The following is a 17,995-nucleotide window of genomic DNA, read 5'->3' as shown; positions in this document are numbered from 1 at the left end:
TTTACGAGCCCTGGGGGCACTCTCCTGCCAGCGAGGACTTTCACAACAGGGGGGCCGTCACTTGAGTGAAAACGCTCTTGCTGAAGTTGGCCCTCACGCTGGCTTTTCAGGGGTTCTATAAACGGCCGGCACCTCGAGAGCCAGAAGTGGTTTTGGGACTTGGTAGAGGGTGAGTCTGAATGCCATCCAGGCCTCGGATGCAGAGAGCGGAGGAGTGATGGCCATGCTGTGGCTCCCTCCACACGAGCGGGCGGAGGAACTGGGCCACCTATGTAGTGTGACTTGGAAGTTGACAGGAAAGCAGCCCCCTGACTGAGAAGTAGGCGTCTCTCCTCAGAGACCTACCTCAGAGTCTGAAGTTTAGACCAGGAGATCTCCGCATTTTGGTTTGGGCATGGTCTTCAAAACATCTCCTGTGAAGTGCAAAAATTCCACTTAAGAGGGGAAGGTATTAACCCAGCAGCACGCAGACCATGTACTAAGGGTCACCTGCAAGGTCCTAAAGGTGGGGCCCCACGAAGTGCTACCACCGCCCAGCTGGCTTGTGACCAGGGCCTGGGCCCTCCCTGCCTCTTCAGGCCCTCGCCACCTGCAGGTACCCATGAGCGCCCGTGCAGAGAGCCACTGCTTCTGTTGCCTGGAGCTCGTGTTTCTTGTGGTGGCTCTGAGGTTTCTGCAGCAGTGCTTACATTCAGGATTGATTTAGGATCTTTAGCCAGGAACAATACAAGATCTTCCCCTCCACGGCCATGAGAAATTCAAATGCGTTCTAAACTGCAAAGCAGACATAGCGACCAATGAACTCAGCACTGAGTTTCACTGTGGGAACTAGCTTTTTTGCACTTTTGGAAATAGGAAATGTGCAATCTTTCAAATCTTGTCTTTCTTGGTTCCTGTTTGCTAGTACCCTGAGCGTGTGCTTACCCTGCCTACCCGGCGGCCTGGCTCCTTCTTCGCTCCCAGGATCCAGTTACTACCCGGAGCCAGCCCACCCAAACGCGTTCCATCTCTGAGCGCCAGACTCCCCTCCGTGGTTGCCCAGCAATTACGTCCGCTCACGTGTCCGCAGGCATCTCCACGTCACCAGGTCTGAAACAGAACTCATGATCTTCTCCTCCAGATTGGCTCCTCTTCCCGTTTTCCCCATTGCACAGAATTCATTCAGTTGCTCAAAGAAGAAATCTTAACGCCCTCCTCTTGGTCACCCCGTATCCAGGAGCTCCGTGAGTTTCCCCTGTCTCTCCCTTCCGTCGGCTGTGACTTTACCCCCGCTGCACTGCCCACCCCTCGCCGTTCGCTCCCGCCTGGTTTTCCTGCAGCAGCCTTCTCGCTAAGCCTCCTGCCTCTGATCCTTTGGTCTCGGACACCCACCGTGCGCCCTGCAGCCCGGGAGACCCTCCTACCCTGACCTGCCACCCGTCTGCCTTGCCAGCCTGCGTGCAGTCCCCGGGCTTAAGCTCACTCACGGGGTCTCCAAGCCTGCGGGATCCAGCCGGGCTTTCTACTCCAGCCCATACCCGCCCACCTCCCACCTCCAGTTCTGGCCCCTGCCATAGGAAACGTCTGTAAATGCCCACAACACGGAAACCTGCTTCCCTTCGGGCCTGTGCGCACGCGGTCGCAGCCACTGGGAGCGGCCTGTCCGCTTTGTACCCGCCTGATGGAACCTGCTGCGTCCCTTCCTGGGCAGCTGGAACCCGTACGCTGTCCCTCCCAGCCCGGGCACCGCACCACGGCCGCCGGGGGTGGGCGTGCTGACGTCATCTGCGCGGCCCCCAGCACGCTTCCTGCTGCACGGCCAAGGCTCAGTAAGTGGATGGCGGGGTTCTCTTTTCAAGTCTGAAGGGCACTGTGGTTGGCGCTGAGGTGACAGACTTCGAGGCGGCGGTGCTGCTTCTGAGCTGTGAAGGTGGGGCGTGGTGGGTAGGGCGCAGGCGGGGCCATAAACCGTAGCAGCGGCCGGCGTACAGCGATGCGGCCGGCGTACAGCGATGCGTCCGCTGCTTTATCTGGGGCACCTCAGGGTTACCCTCGACGCGGACAAGGAACCTGAGGCCTCCCAGGTGAAGCGTGGAGGCCAAGGTCGCCCAGAAGGTGTGGAGGGGAGGGGGCGGCGGGGTGGCTCGCCTGGCTTCCTGCTCCCGGCGCCGCCTGGGCTGGTCTGTGTGGCGTTGGCCACGTGCAGGAGGGTCCCTGACACCCACTGTGGCTTCGTGCAGCGGCCACCCTGTCGAGTCACTTTGCTCTGATGTGTATGATAGCGTTTCATTTGCGTCAGTGGGAAGGAGCCTATTGGGTGCGTGTGCTTTGCAGGGCAGGGGAAGCCGGGGAGTGTGACGTCGAGTTGCTGGGTTGAGTCGTGGAGAGAGTAGCATTTGCTCTTTCGAATTTCATGGCCTGTTTTTCCAAATGGTCACCTCAAAAATCAATGAGTTAGTTCATTCCTTCACCAGATGTTTATTAAATAGGATGCAAGATGCTGTTCTGTACTCTGAGTATCAGACGGTCTTAATCTAGCCGCGAGAGAGGAGGCGGGCCCCCCTCCCCCGCACAGAGCAGAAGCTGGGGCCGCCGGCGTGGGTCTGGGAGGAGTGGCGTGTGTGCTGAGACTGAGGCCATTTCTCGCTGTGGTGACTGGAGTAGGCGGCATGTGACCTGGCTGCCCGCAGTGGGGCGTGTAAGCTGTTCGATGTAAGCATGGCAACGAGCCTATGGCCCTCCCCGGGGCCATAAAGCAGGCACTCCATCAATATTTACTGAGTTGGCTTTTAATCTCAGGTGCAGCATGCAGCCATACAGCTGAATAGAGGAATTGTGTTTATGGCTGAGTCTGGTACAGTGTATTTCATTAGTACAATTACGATGAAAAACAATTCATGTGTTATTTGCCTCACTTCTAAAATGCTTGTATATCTTAATTATAAGGTCAGGATTTTTAACCTGGAGATCTCAGATGCACCTAATCTTTAGACCCGGATATTAAATGCAAAAATTTGTATGTATATGTAACTGTTTATTTTTCTGCTTAGTGCTTTCATGAGATTCTTAAGGGAATATGTAGGAATTTTATTGTTGAAAGAGGTATATTCCACAGAGGGATAAAGCTGAACTTATTCATTGATTTCTTACGTAAAATCAACACATTCTTTTCTTATAAGTATTTACAAGAAAATTATTTACAGGTAACTTTTTAATTTTTAAATTTTTGTTGAAGTATAGTTGATGTACAGTATTAGATTAGCTTCAGGTAATGTCGTAACTTTTTGAATGTTATAATTTGTAATAGATAGTGGGTCTAGAATATGTCACTGTGGCTTGGAATGTGAGAAAAGTTCAAGTGCTTAAGGAAAGATTTGGAAATAAGTGATAATATTATCTAAATTGAATGATCAAGGCACACCAAAATCCTTAGCTGTATTCCATGCATGTGCCAGAAATATAAAATCAACAAAGGATCTCCCAGACTCTAGTTACTGGACTCCAGTGACTTGACAAATGTTCGGAGCAGGCTTTGAGGTCCCGTGAGGATTCCTGCGCTTGGTGCAGGCACCACCCTATTAGGGAAGGTGGCAGAACGAGGGGAGTGAGCTGGCAGCCAGCTGGGATGGGAGGCTGTCTGTGGTTGGACACTGTCTCAGTGTGGGTTCTTCCAGAGGTGGATTCTGAGATAAGGATCCCAGAGCAAGTAGTTTCCCTGGGAGGTGATCCCAGGAGACCCAGGAAGGGAGTGAGCCCGTGGAGGAAAGCACGTTCTCAGGCAGGTGCCACTGAGGGCGTCTGGGCCTTATTCCTGCCGGGAACTCTGGGGCCAGTGCCGGTCCTGTGCCTCTGCGGAACCCCGCCCGGGGCGGGGAAGCACATGTTTCCTCACTGACTCCTGCTCTGTCTGTCGGTTGAGAGCCACTCCTGGGAGAGGGGTGGACACCCCAGCACAGCTGGCCTGCCCCGAGAGAGGGGTGAAGTCCTCGGGAGGGTTACAGGGGTTGGCAGTTGGGGAGTTGGGCCAGCCTGTAGGAAAATGGTAAATGCTGAGGACATAGGGGCAGGACACGCACGTTTCTGCTATAGACACCTTCTACTCTGCTGGCCAGGCCACTGGACGGTGCTTGGGGGTCAGCAGACCCCAGCTTCTCTGCTGTCCACCTCCTTTGCACAGTGTCAGAAGTCTGAGTACCACCCACAGGTTCCTACAGAGGCTCCAGCTCTCAGTCTGGGGCCCTCAGCTCTGAGGTTGCAGGCAGTGCTTCCCGTGGTGTGCTAACCGGAGAGATTAGGGTGGCAGTAGTGGGTTAATATTAGATGTGATTAAGGCAAAGAAGTGTGCCCTTTCTCTGCTTTGAAGAGCTTTAGACTAAAGTAGTTGGCTTATCAGTGCTTAGGAGCTGTGGTATCACAGGATAGACATCCCCCTCCCTCCCTCCCTCCCTCCCTCCCTCCCTCCCTCCTCCTCCCTCCTCCTCCCTCCTGCTCTTTATTTTCATTCACTCTTTCTCTTTCTAAGAACTTGCACGCAGAAAGCCTTCTCTTTCTTTCAATATACTATTTTCCTCACCCTGTCTTTTCTGTCCTGCGCTTCTGAGCTCAGGGACCATATTTTGTTGATCTTTGTGGTACTGATGCTCAGCAGAGTTCCTGGCATATATGGTGGGTCTTGAGAAAACGTTTGTTGAATGAATGCATCTTTTTGACGTACTGAAGTGGGGCAGGGCAGGGGACTGTCTGGAAACTGCCCCTCGTGCGGTAGTTTCTGCCTGCGCTCTGGAGCCCCTTCTCTCTGCACACAAAGGGAGACTCAGGTCTCCTGACTCGAAAGGAAGCTGACGTCCTCTTGGGGTTCAGCAACGTAAAATAGTCTTTCAAAACTAAACATTTTTCTGCTGAGAATTGGCAGAAAACCCTGGTAAGTGGAAAACTGACGAGTTTTCTGTAGTTGCTGTCTAAAGAAATTTTCTCTCTTTGTAATTGTTTAAATTCAGCTGTGGAACTTCTTACTGACTGTGAAATTAAATGCCATTTTCCCCACCACCATCCAGGCCTACCCCAGAAGTGTCTCCTGTTAGGCTCCTAACTGCTGCTGGTACTGGTACTTTTCTTTTCCTGTTGTCTGTAAACTCATATTTATTATTATCTTTTGAGTCTCTGACAAAGGTAATACATATACATTGTAGAAAACTTGGCAAAAGATATGAGAGTATGAAAATAATTTCATCATTCAGGAAAAAACCTCTTAACATGCTGGTAGAAAAACTTTTTATGCATATAACGCAGATAATGTTTTGTTTTATAACAAGCCGAGAATACTTGTTCTAGTTTCTATTTAATTAACAGGCAGGGGGTATCTGAGAATGGGTTTTGTTGGGACCATTTCCCATTGAAACCTCTCTGCAGTTTCTTTTCCTGCCTTCAGTTGGGTGAAGAGTTTTGTAAATGAAGTGGCACGAGATACAGTTTGTTGAAGCAAAATTTTTACAATGCTTAAAAAATTCACTGTGTAGAATAAATATTTTCTTTTTCACATGCCACCTAGCTGCTGAAATTTGGACTAATCCTTCCAGTTTCAGCTTTGAAACTGGCACGCAACAGTAGTAAACTCCTCCGTGAGGTTTTGCTTATTTCGTGTATTTCCCCCAAATTAATTTTACTGTGGTAGGCTAGAATAACTTGTCACTGAACATTTGGGTTTATGTGGTGAGCTTCAGCCAATGAAAGCAGGAGGTGGAATGCAGCTGTACTTGAAGGTTGACATAGAAGGGACTAAAAAGCATCAGTGAGTGGTTGGAAGAAGTCTTTAGAGGACATGGACCATTTATTCAGACAGCAGGCTCGGTCAGTGTGAGGGGACAGTGCTTTCAGCCACCTGAATCTCACGGCTTCTGGTAGATTCCATGATTACACAAATACTTGTTACAGGATAAATGCAACTGCCCTAGTTGGGTTACTGCATCCTTGCCAAAAAGTCGATGTACAGGAAGAGCCAAGTTGGGTTGGTTTACTCTTGCTGACAAATACAGGGGCCACGTGAATGGTCAGGGAAGGGGCCAGTGCAGCTGGGCTGGAGGTACTTGTGCATCAGATAGCACCTGGGATTTTAGAACAACACACCAGCGCCTCCACAACAGCATTTATCAGGAGATAAAAACAGGGACGGTATGTTTCACATTTCCCATGGGCTTGCTAAAATATAACTTAAATATACAGCCAGTTAGAAACTCCTTCTGCAAAGCTCACCCCCCCGCCCCCCCAAAAAAACCCCTCTAGATTGACCTTGAATGCTTCCCTGTAAGCAGCTAATATATGAGCACACGGTGTGTTTAGAGCTTGGTTTCTAAATATTATGCCCCATAAATAAACCAACATTCCTTGGAGAAATGGCTGGTTTCAGGGCCAGGAGGAGAAAGAACAAGATGCGTCTGGCTTATCTCATTAAGTCAGAAGGTGAGGAAGCACTCACACGGTGATAGGACACCACACAGGAGCACAGACAGGCCGGGGGGCTCTCACCGCAAACGAGGGACAATCTGAGCGGCAAAATGAAAGATGACAGGAATAGGCTGTAATTCACTGAATTGTATGAGAATCCCCAGGTTTATGGTGCTAATAAGTAGGTAAATGGAGAATAAAGGAAAGCTCTTTCTTAAAGCAGAATGTCATGTGGAAAGAATAGAGTTAGAAAATGACCACTTTGTAACCGTCAGAGTAAAGGTCTATTCAGGCTGGAATCACTAATGGATGCTGAAACTATTGGTTGACAGTTTCTCGGGAGGAGCCAGATATTTACATTGTCTCAAAGTCTTCCTCACAGACCTCTTTCTAATTGCAAAGGTAAGAATGGCAACTTTATAGTGAAGAAACTTGGGAGACACTTATTAACAATCAAGGATTCAAAGCAAAGTTTCTGTCACCAAATCACAGGGCAAACTGTTTAACACACAGGTCCTGTTGTAATGCTTCTCCTACCTAACGTTTCTGCCCGAATGCATAACCCACATCTAATTCAAATCGAGGGACAACTGACCTGAAATCTTCAAAAGTGCCAGTGTCATAAAAGACCAGGAAAGTGGAGGAAATGTTCCAGAATAAAGGAGATTCAGGAGACAGGACCGCTAAGTGCAACGCATGAGTTCTGGATCGGGTAAAACGGATGGAAAAGACATCGTTGGGACAGTTGGTGAAATCTGATATGGACTGTGGAGTAGATAACCCTATCAAATCAAAGCTCACTTTTCTGAATAGTTGTTTATTGTAATACAGGAGAATGTTCTCATCTTTGGAAAATGCATGATGAAGGACTTTGGGGTGGCAAGGCAGGAGGTCATCAGCTGACCCTCAAAAGGTTCAGAAAGAATGTAATTATATATGATATTGTATAGGAGATGTAAAATATGTAAAACTTGTTATATACAGAAAGGGGATGATAAAGCAAAGTGTTAAACTTGTGAATCTGAATAAAGGGCATATGGAAGTTCTTTGTACTATTTTTACAACTCTTATAAAATTATTTCAAGATGAAAAGTTAGAAGGAAAGAAGTTACTAATTTTGCCACAGTTGGGGTAGAGGTGGGCCAGAAAGTCAAATCCACATCTCCGTCCGTCTCTTCTGTTCTCCGTGTTCCGTGGTTTCCTCTAGAGCCAGTCTGCCTCCGCGCCCTGTGGCCGGGCTCCCAGGCCCCAGACAGCAGTGACAGCCCCTGCCCGTCTTGTCCCTTCGTTCTGTCTTCCTTTAGCTTGGCTGCCTCGGTAGCCCTCCCTCCTGCCAGCCCGCAGGTGAGAAGACCCCCACCTGCTCCCTCTTCCCCACCACTTGCTGTTCGCCATGTTGTTTCCCTCCCCAGGCTGGGGACCCCTGGAGTTGGGCTTAGACAGTCCAGCTCTTAGGTCTTGGTCCACCTCTTCCAGACCGCTGCTTGAGGGGACAGGCCTTTCATTTCCCCCCCAGGAAACACCGTCATTTCGGTGGGACGGGATTGGTTTCTTCAGGAATCACCAGACAAATCCTACCATGGGCTTCCTCAAAGTGTCCCAACGCTGAGGTGCGTGGCAGGACTTTGAAGCTCCCGAGGCCACCAGAGCTGGCAGAGCCTTTGCTCCTCACTCCCCTTCAGGTGTGGCCCCTCGTAGACCATCACGTGCCTGCCAGTCCTTCGTCTGTGGGCTGTGAGATCAACTAGGTTAAAGCAACCTTGAAAGATTATCATGTGATTGGTAATAACTCTTTCACATTAAGGGAATTTGATCATCTTGGCATTAAGACAATTTATGAAAATCCTGTAACTAAGCAAAACCCGGGAAATGCCAAGTTTTGGTTTATGCACCTGATGGTCTGTGGTTCTCATGCTGGGATTTCCTTGTCCTTTTTTTTTTTTTTTAAACTTGTGCTGGGAGGGGGGATTTGAGCCTTTAAGTCTTGGTTAAATTTAAGCGTAATTATTTTATCAGGTAGCAGGGGTGTAGCTATTACCTCAGTTACTCTTTCCATTAAGGCCGAGTGTCCAGGACTGGATGACGGTGCAGGACCCACTGCAGCTTCTGTTCATGATGTGGGGTGTTAGTACGTTACCAAACACTTAGCTTTCATACTCTGTATCGATGTCAGCTGTTGTAGCCTACTTGCAGAAGATCCTTCATTCCAGCGGTGTTGAAAATGGAGTGCTTTTGTCTGCATCAGGCAGGGGAACAGCGTCCGGGGAAAGCTGCTGATGGGTTGGAGCTCTCATTGGCTTCCTCAGACCTCCTGCTGCCCCATTTTCTTTAGAATACTAATAACTAAGTAGTTATTTTTCCAAGGAGAAGAGTTCTGCTTCTTTTGTCCTTAACCAAAATAGGGACCAGTTGCTGAAAGTTGTACTGGTATTTGCAGATGCCCAGCTTTCGAACTCAATGTTAAGGTAAAAAAAAAAAAAAAGAAAAAGTGAGACAAACAGCCTTTTAAAGCAAACACGACCATTGTAAACCACTTGGCTTTGATAATTTCTTCTTTTTCCGTATAGCCTTGACTTTGGCTGAGACAGCGTGATTTACAACATGAGTGAACGTCTAGAGGGCAGAAACTATGTCATACATGTTCTGAGCTTGCCACTTTCTGTTCTGAGATATAAATCATATAACATTTGTAGTAAATTAGAATGTTTAGGTGTATGATTAGTTGCTTTGTATAACTAGTTTTTAGAATATGTTTATAGAGTGTATCCTTGTTAATTTTGATTTTAAAATTATCCTTTAAAAAGTAATACATGTGCAAGGTTTAAAAAACAGTGCACACTGGGACCTATAAAAAGAAGCAGTGGTCCCCAGGCCCATCCTTCCTCATCCTTTGTCCCTTTACTCAGGCCCGACTTCTTTTATCTCTTTTAGCTGTTTCTTCTGTTAGCTATTGCCAGTCCCTAAATATTGGTTTACACTGTTGTTTCTCTAGTCTGATGGAATAGATGAGGAGTTACATATCCTCATCAGCATTTCTCCCAATATCTCGATACAGTCAACCCACATTTTGAGTCCCTTCATTGCTGGATTACTTTGTCACTTTAGGGAGTATAAGTATAGCTTGATTTCTTGTTGCATTAAGTGCTGGGAGTATGTCAGCTTCTAACTGTGCGCTCAGCCCCGGGACAAGTTACATACTTTTTAGGGACAGTGGAAAATGAAAATGCAGCACCCCTGGTTTAAAAAAGTATTATGAATATCATGGTGATGACAGAGAGCGTTAGACCAAGCTTGGGGCCCTTCTGGTGGGGTCTCTGTGGGGCTGCAGGGGTGGCACATCCTGATGTTGCTTCTCTTTCCCTTCAGCTCTCTTCTCTTAACTTCTGCCGTTTCTTTCTTACTTTTAAATTACCAAGAGTAATAACATTTTAATTTTGTCCTGTAACCATATATATCTCATCCATTCATTCTCTATAGGTTAAGTATCCAAGTAGAAAAATAATATATAGTTTATTGTTGTGACTATGCAAATATTATTCATTGCAGAACCAAGTAAACCAAGTATTTTCTTTCTTGTACCTCCTTTTGTTTCTCCTGGAGTTTATAATTGCTTTTACTTTTGTCTTGTCCTTTTGCTGTATCACATTCTCTGTTGTAACCGGTCTATCTAATCAGCTGTTCAATCTGTTTTTCCCCAGAGGCCTCCTGCAGTCCTGAACAAAGGGCCTCCCTCCTCTATCTGGACTTAACTCTCTCCAGGCCTGTTGCCTGGCTGGTGTACTGGGACTTTTCTTTATTTCTTCCCTGGTTTAGTTTCACTGCTTCCTAGATTCTGAGATTTTATCCTTGGTTGATCCTTTGCTCTAGGCCCTCCTCAAATAGCTTTAAAAATTTTTTTTAAATTAATTAATCAATTAATTTATGGCTGTGTTGGGTCTTCGTTTCTGTGCGAGGGCTTTCTCTAGTTGTGGCAAGCGGGGGCCACTCTTCATCACGGTGCGCGGGCCTCTCACTATCGCGGCCTCTCCTGTTGCGGAGCACCGGCTCCAGACGTGCAGGCTCAGTAATTGTGGCTCAAGGGCCCAGCTGCTCCGCGGCATCTGGGATCTTCCCAGAGCAGGGCTCGAACCCGTGTCCCCTGCATTGGCAGGCAGATTCTCAACCACTGCGCCACTAGGGAAGCCCTCAAATAGCTTTTTGATGTGAGTACAGGAAGAAATTTCTGAGTCCTTCCAGTTCTGAAGATGTTGATAATTTATCCTCTCAATTTGCAGTTATGAATAGAGCTCTAGGTAGAAAGTAACTTCTCTCAGATTTTTGAGAGGATCTCTGATTGTCACTGGCATCCACTGTCATTGATGACAAGGCCACCTGATGCGTCTTGTCTTACACTGCGGTAGTTTTTTGTTTTGCAGTGTGGTTGATTTTTCTCCCTGAAGACAATTTCCTTGTATTCTTGGTATTCTCAATTTCACAACGTTGCCCCCAGGTGTGGCACAGGTGTGGGTCCTTTCTCACCCATTATTATGCTAGGCATGTAGGAGCATTTTAAACCTGGAGATTGCTATCTTTTAAACTTTGGAAAATTCTCTTGAATAAATTATTTGATAATTTCTTCCCCTTTGTTCTTCTCTTTTTGAAAGTTCTATTAATTGGATCTTGGACCTCTTGGACTAATTCTATACACTTCTTGAATATCATCTCAACTTTGTCTTTCCTTAAGAGACACAGTTCTCGTTTTGGGGAGGTTTTCCCAATTTATCCTCCACTCTTTTTATTAATTTATCATGTTTTTCGTCCCTAAAAGTTTTGTTTTTCTCTAATTTTTCTACTCACTGCATTTTTTTTGCTTTATGAATATAATACCAATGATGATACAAATTGGAGTATTCAAATTATTCCTGAATACTCCATAGTATTTTTTCCTATTTATCCTGCTATTTTTCTTTTTTTCCCCATGGTGGAGGCTTATATGTTGGTGATTCCTGACTGACCTTTGAATTTTGAGGTGAGGCACTAAAAACCTGATGGTGAGCGCTATATACTTAAATAGGGTTTGTGAATTGGTGAGGTTTGATTTAAGGTGATAGGTGGTGACAGTATTTTTTACTGGGAATTCTGTATACTAGAATGTATAGGTCTTTCTTCTGTAGCAGTTAGATGTTTTAGGGTGAAGTTCTAGATTTTTTTTTTTTTGCCTGGAGGTATTTTCCTGGGTGGAAATCGAAGTGTGTGGAATTGATGCCTTCTTACAATAACTTTCAATTACTTCCTCATTTTCTTCCCCAGAGCCCTCCCTCCCCCTCTGCTTTCCTGGCTTGGTTGCACTGCTTCCTAGGTGCTGTACATCATGGCTCTGATACTTCTAGGTACCGAGTCTCTGGGGTTCCACCTGGAGGACAGCCCTGCTGAGCTCCCTGGAACTGTCCTGCTCCATCAGTTCTCTGTAGCTTGTCACTCCTGTAAATTCGCCGACCTCTCTTCCCCCCTCCTTCTCTGCATCATTGTTGGTTTATCACCACTTCATTTCTTTACTGTCATTTAAGTGAGGTCTTGAAGGAGGAGGATGCTGTTTATATGTTTTGAGGAAGATTTGCCTTAATCTTTTCTTAAACCCGTGGCTTCTGTGTGTGCCAAGGATGGCGGTGCCCAGTGTGTATCAGCTGTGTTCACGCAAACACCATCCATTCTCATCACACCTGTCACTTGTAGAGTCGGAGAAAAATCAGTGTAAATTTTACATAGGAAAACCGTAGTTTTCTAAATACCCATGTGCGTGTCTGTGTATCTGTGTGTCTGTCTATGGTTATGTAGGTAGCCCCTCCTGCAGGGACACGGTTCAAATGCGCAGAGCCTGTTAACAGAGCTCAGAGAGGATGGGCATGTGGTCGCCTTGGGGATGGATTGGAGGAGCTTTTGTTGTTCTTCTTCTTAATCAGCAGAAAGTTTAAAAATTTTAAATTAAAAAAGTGGCTTTAGGCTGCTCCATATTCTCCAGGTCATCAGGCCTCATATCTTTATGTTATTTTAAAACATACTTATGAACTGATTGAGATCCACCTTTATTCAATCATGTAAATAGATTGTTTAGTAAAGTTCATATTTTTTCTCTCCAGGGTTTGGGGCGAATACTGCAAACATAGTGTGTCAAATGAAGGCATTGGTTAAGCTGCCAGCGCGTGCTTGTAGCGCTTGTTATGTTGTTACTGCAGCAGTTACACTGGTGATTTACGCCCGCTTAACCACAGCTGCTTCTCGGGGGAGATCCTCCTAAGCGTAAGTCTGGACACCAGCCTGGGAGGCGTCTCTCAGCTTTCAGAGACCTTGTTCACACCTCATAGAGGCTTCTGTCTGTAGCGTTTCAGTACTTTTCGGGGAGAGATCTTTACATCCAAGGAAAGCAAAGTGGCCAGCAGCTCTTCCTGGCTTCTCTCCACCTCTCTCCTGCGTGCCCGGCAGACAGTGGTGATACTGGGCAAATGCCTCTGAGCGTTTGGTGCACATATTGGGACACTGGTTCACCAGCCTCATGGTGGGACCCTGAGGGAGGTGGCTGTGAATTTGGAAATGTGCGAACCACAGTAATGTCCATGGGCCCTTGGTCTGAATACTGCATGTGGAGAACAACAGGCCTATTGAATACTGAGTGGGAGAAAATGGAATTAATCTAGAGGAGTTTAATTCGGCTAATTAAAAGATCTGTTGGGGGTTGTAGCATGGTTTGTTTATTTTTATTAATTTTTTAAGCAAGCACGTAGCACTAGCTAGATGTCGGGCAGTATGCAAACGTCTCCTTGAATCGTCATCGTTTGATATGATGTGTCCTGACCTGCCATCTACAGAGGAGGAAACCGAGGCTCAGAGAGGCTACGGGATGATTCCCCGGGGTCCTCCCGAGGTGGAGTTGAGCCTGTGGGTCTCTGGAGGCCCGTCTCTGCAGGACATCTTGCCTGCCCCACTGTCTCTGTCTGCGACCTTTGTTTGACTTGCCCTTTTGCCTGGAGCACCCTCTTTTACTTACTGAAGTTCAGTTCCCCCTTTAAGTCCCAGCATCAACGCCAGCTGCATGACATCTGCCCACGTTGCAGAGCCTCAGTCATGGCTGGTTTCTACCTTTCTCTCTCCGGGAGAACTTCTCAGCTCCCAGCTTGGTGTTACCTTCCTCCCTTGGGTTCCTGTTCCCTTGCGGGCACCGCTGTCTGCGTGCACATCCGTGTCCCCCGCCGGCATGCACGCCGTCTAAGATCATCAGCTGTGTTGACGTCCTTTCTCTCGATCCCCATGGGCTGACATGGTGTCTGCTGCCTGTCGGACCCTGGGATCTTGAGGAGAATCCAGTGGGCCCATAATGACACAGGACTGGCCACCCAAGTGTGTGGTTGGTTTCTGACATTGTAGGATCAGTTAATGTCTAGCTGTAGAGACATCGTTCCTGCCTGTTTTTTTTTGTTTTTTTTTTTTTTAATCACTGAGTTTTCTGGGGAAGATAGAAGACTCCATTAAAAACTACAAGATTGCTCAGAAAAAAAAAAGAATGTTTACTAGGTTCTAAGATATTTGAAGGCAGGTACCATTTGTTGCTCTCCCAGCCCCGCTCAGCAGCTACACACTGCTTTGCGGTACAGTTTGGACCATTGAAGGCTGTTGGGTGGAGAGCCAGGGGTGAAGACGTGCCTGTGTGGCGTGGAGCTGCCCTCCTGACTCTGGCATTCCTAAGGCTTTAACTAGAGTTCTTTTTTTTCCCCTCTTTTTATGTTTGCGTGAATTCTCTCCAGTGTTTCATCCTCACTTCCGCCAGCAAGTTTCATTCTTCTCCTTAGCTGTAATTGCTGGGCATTAAAAGACTGTGGGACTGTGTTATGAAACAAAATTGTATTGTATTGTATGAATATTCTTCTCCTGGGGTTTTCCTTTCCTGTGATGATGTGAGAAATCTCTCTTTTACCTCCTGTGAAGTCTCTGAAGGGATTTGCGCGGCTAATTGGGGATAATAAAGGCAATCTTAGTGTAATGCAGCTCTTCTTTTTAGGAATATGTATATATATTTCCGTCACTTCTGTATAAATTTGCCTGAGCTGAACGAAATTCCCTGCAGAAGGGCTTTAAAGCGATCATATGTTTGCATGCCTCTGCCCAGTCCGGCCGCCACCCACCCATGCTCCCAGTGACCCTACAACTCAGCCTTGACGTGTGTCACACCAGACAGCTCCTTGGGTGCTCTGAGGCTTGTTCACTGTGGTAGAAATGAAAGAGACGGAGGAATTAGAGGTCAAAACATTGTCAAGGAGAATAAAAAACTGTTTGGCTTGAAGGTCGTCTTCTTTTTGACTGAGAGTGTAAAAGGCAGTGGGAACCAGAAGGGTGAGCTGTGCTTTACTTTGGTGATGCTTTGCTTGGCTGTTTGAAATAAATGTCCATTAAATGCACAAAACACGCCTGCCAGCCCCCTGGACACCGGCGGCTTCCCGTTTGTGTCCTTTATGAGAGAGGCACGTGGACTGGCTGGGACGGGTCTTTTCCCAGCCCCACCCTGCCAACCCGCCTGTGCCTGCTTCTGCTGCTTCCCTGCGCCCACGCACACCCCCCGCCCCAGGGACATGCCTGCCATCTTCAGGGCACTTTTCTTTTAAAGAAAATGATTTTTTCCCTTGTGTGACGGTTGGTTCTGTGTCAACTTGGCTAGTCTGTGGTGCCCAGTTGGTTGGTCGGGGCAAAACATTTGAAAAAGAATAGATACATGTACATGTATAACTGAATCACTTTGCTGTATGACTGAAACTAACACAACACTGTTAATCAACTATACTCCAATACAAAATAAAAAGTTCAAAAAAAATCCTAGTCCAGGGATTTTGTGATGTGACTGACATCTTACGTCAGTTGACTTTAAGTGAAGGAGATTATCCTGGACAGTGTGGTCCGGCCTCATCAATCAGTCCAAGGCCTGAAGAGCAAAAACTGAGGTTTCCTGGAGAAGAAAGGCTGCAGCCTCCGGACCGGAGCATCACCTCCTGCCTGAGTGTCCAGCTGCTGGGCTGCCCTGCGGATTCCAGGCTTGTCCCATAAACACACGATTGCATGAGCCAGTTCTTTAAACTAACTCTCCCCCCACCCCGAATATTTACGTCATCTGTATCTATATCTGTGTCTGTATCTGTATCCCTATTTGCTCTGTTTCTCTGGGGTCCCCTGATACACCGTATTTCAGATGTCTAGACACACAGGCTCGCTAACTTTGATAACGTAGCAGGAAGGTGTTCTTCATCAGTGTGGGTTATAGTTATTACTGAAGAATAATTTTTAAAGCTCTGAGTCAGCAGCGTATTCACTGCCCCAGCTGGTCCCAGAACTTCTGCCCCAGGTGGTCCCCTGCATTCCTGGCCATGCTCTGTCACTTTCTCCTCAGTCGTCGTTCTGGGGGCCGCCCGCGTGCATAACACTCTTTTCCTGTTTACTGTTCACGTTTCCTTGGCCCCGTTACAGAGACCAGAAAACAGGTGACCTTACAATTAGCAGGGTGAGGAAGGGGGATTGGCCATTTCCTTGCTGCTTCTACTTTTTGCCTGAGGGTTGTTTATTGCAATGAATGGATTTGCAGAGTGAAAGTTTGAATAACAGGGAACATGTTCTCCAGGTGTCCTTCCTTTTAAATAATATGTCCTAAGAAAATGTGAACCTTGCAGAATTGATCAGGGAGAACATAGATTGTAGCTCCCCAGACGGGAAGTCTTGAGGGGACATGTCAGGAGAGGTGGCCCTCCCTCCTGATGAAGGCTGACTGGAGGAGGGGCTTCTGCACAGCCACATGGAAGGGTCAGAAGGGCACCAGAAGACTAGAACTGTGAGTGGGACGTTGGGGCTCAGAGGTGATGGACGCGGTGGTCAGATGGAGACACTCACGTCAGAAGGGGTTCCTGGACCAGCCTGGCCACCCTACTGGAGCTGGTGGGGACAGAGCCTGGGGCTCTTAGACCCAGCTCAGCGCTCCGTCCAGATGGGACACAGGCTCATCAAGGCTTCCACTGACCAGCAAAGGAGATTTGGGGTAAATAGCTATGTTTTAAACATAAAGTTAATGAAAAATCAGATTTTATTTCAAGAAACTTTGTTTTCAGCTTCTCCGGCGCACGCCTGGTCTACAGAGTGAGAGAGGCTTTCCGCCCCGCCCAAGAATTCTAGGCTTTTCTGGCTTATACGTCACTGTCACGTCACCTTTTGGTTACCTTCTTGGCCTTCTTGGCATACTTCTGAGCACAAAACCGTTCTTTTCTCGCAACTTTCGTTCGTTGGCTTACATCTCCCCAGCAATCGTGTGAATGACTGAGTCTCTCTGAATTCCTGTCTGGAGAACGGGGACTGAGGTTCATGACTTACTTCACTTCTCACGGAAGCTCTTCCCATCTCTGTCGAGCTGAATGAGTGTCGGCTTGCCTCATACCCTTGAATGAGTGGTAGGAGTTTGGGGGTCAGAAAGCCTTGTCTTTCCCCCAGCCCCATCCTTTCCCAGTGGTGGAACCTTAGACAAACCAATTCTCAGCTTCTCAGTTTTCTTATCTGTAAAACAGGACAAACGTCTGTTGTGAAGATTCAGTAGGAAGACAGGTATAAAACAGGAGATGGTTAATTATTGGAGACTGTTATTATTCTTTATCGAAGGCCGTTGATTTGTTTTCCAGGCAAGAAAACCACATCCACATTGTATCCGTTGTAAAGAATTTTTACCTCTTCTTCCTTTTACCTTTCTTCTCCCTTTGATTTCATAAGAATAAGTGCAGATAGAAAGCCAGAACTGCTTTAGTGTTGTTATATTATTGAGTCTGAGGAGAAAATCTTTTGGAACTTTAAATAAAATTAAAGTTAAGGGTCTTTACCATTTGTGAGTGTCACCATGGAGACAAAAATGTGTGGTCACCATGGCGACCTTTATCAACATTCTCGTCTGAAATTCTTACATATAAAATTAGGCATGGCTGCCGCTATGAAAAGACAGAGTATAAATAAGTGAACTCTCGTGATGACAATGCCTGCCCGATTTGGTGTCACGGCGCAGTTCTAAAAATGTCATGAATGGTAAGGTGACACCCTGTGGATCCTCACAGAGCCGACGTTTGGCTATGCCCTTCTGCCTCTGAGCTGGCAGACGTTCTTAGATGGGGCTGTTCCTTGTTTCCTCTTTAGTCTCCTGCCTCATTCGAGGCAGCCTTTCTGTGTCTTTGCTTTTTATGTCTGCCTCCGGTGCTTCCTGTGGCTTCCTTGAAGGATACTCCATGAGTTCCGTTGTGTTTGTAAAAGAAATAAATCACATGATTTTATAACAACTCTCATATACAGTTAATAGTAGTAATTTCGTTTTAGATTATTGTTTTTGAAAAGAGATGAGTGTTCTTCTATAACATGCTAAGATGCATCTCATAACCTACCACACATTATGTATCTAAAATGAATCTGTATTTAGAAATAAATGATTCCCAAATGTGTGACAGGCCATTAGTTTATCCAAATGGCATAAAAATACCCCCAGTGTGTATTAAAGTGGAGGCACCCAAGTTGATCAACTATTAGATTCCCTGGTGCA

The sequence above is a fragment of the Delphinapterus leucas genome, chromosome 18 (assembly GCF_059928025.1).
Source record: "Delphinapterus leucas isolate spDelLeu-1000000601 "Yukka" chromosome 18, BTC_Dleu_Yukka2, whole genome shotgun sequence".
NCBI classification, from domain to species: Eukaryota; Metazoa; Chordata; class Mammalia; order Artiodactyla; family Monodontidae; genus Delphinapterus; species Delphinapterus leucas.
The sequence above is the reverse complement of the archived record's forward strand: the minus strand, read 5'-3'. Positions refer to the sequence as shown.